Source organism: Urocampus carinirostris, chromosome 9 (genome assembly GCF_059441175.1).
Source record: "Urocampus carinirostris isolate Australia breed hairy pipefish chromosome 9, RoL_Ucar_1.0, whole genome shotgun sequence".
In the NCBI taxonomy this organism is placed as follows: Eukaryota; Metazoa; Chordata; class Actinopteri; order Syngnathiformes; family Syngnathidae; genus Urocampus; species Urocampus carinirostris.
The window spans coordinates 7,656,078-7,656,915 of record NC_142357.1 but is presented as its reverse complement, the minus strand read 5'-3'; the positions used below and the strand labels follow the sequence as shown (position 1 = coordinate 7,656,915).

Sequence of the window (838 nt, the reverse complement as noted above, 5' to 3'; positions counted from 1 at the left end):
CCCGGAGGAAACCCACGCAAGCACGGGAAAAACATGCAAACTCCACACAGAAGGTTCGATCTCATGACCTTAGAACTATGCTGCACACACGCTAACCACCGTTCCACCGTGCTTCCCCACATTATTTTTGTAATTAATAGACTAGTAAAATTATCCCCATCAAGGTAGTCAGTCCTCCCCTTTTGATTGACACCTTTTCCATGATGAGGGTCTGAAGCACCAAGTTACATTGAACTTGCGTCTTTCTCTACATATATATTCCAAGTGTCTCGCCCTCACCTTTACTGTCCAGGCGCCTCTGGCGGCCGTTAGAAAAAAATGCATTAATTAGTTGCATCATTCCGTAAGCCGTGGGGGGGGGGGGGGGGGGGGGATTAAGGGTTATTGTTCTATCTTCGTTATTCATTATCCATTATCCGTTATCGGTCAGTTCATAATACGCTACAAAGCCTAGGAGCCGGGACACTTACTCTCAGCCAAAAGGCCAAGCTAAGGTCCTAGCCCTAAAGCCTTGCTGCGATCATTGCGAATGCACCGTTCCCGGAGGTACTGCAATACCGGGCCGATGCGTGGAGTGGACAGAGCAAGCTCTTATTCCATCTCCGGATTGAACCGCTCCCCGAGGTACTGCAATTCTGGGCCGATACTTGGAGTGAACAGAGCAAGCTAGTTATCATTTGATGCAGACCTGCAGAGTCGGGGTACCCGTTGAAAGTAATCCAAGAAAAAAAAGTGTATATTTCCAAAGGTAAGGGTGGGAAAAATATATATCCACTATTGTCTCCCGCGTTCACAAACACTCACTTTTACCCGTCCCCAGTTCCCATCAGCCCACGTT

The 838-nt window shown here is 48.0% G+C and overlaps 1 pseudogene; it reads right to left on the bottom strand.

The window, feature by feature from the left end:
- Positions 1-531: 531 nt before the first annotated feature.
- Positions 532-612, bottom strand: LOC148359223 (U2 spliceosomal RNA; annotated as a pseudogene).
- Between the last annotated feature and the right edge of the window lie 226 nt (positions 613-838).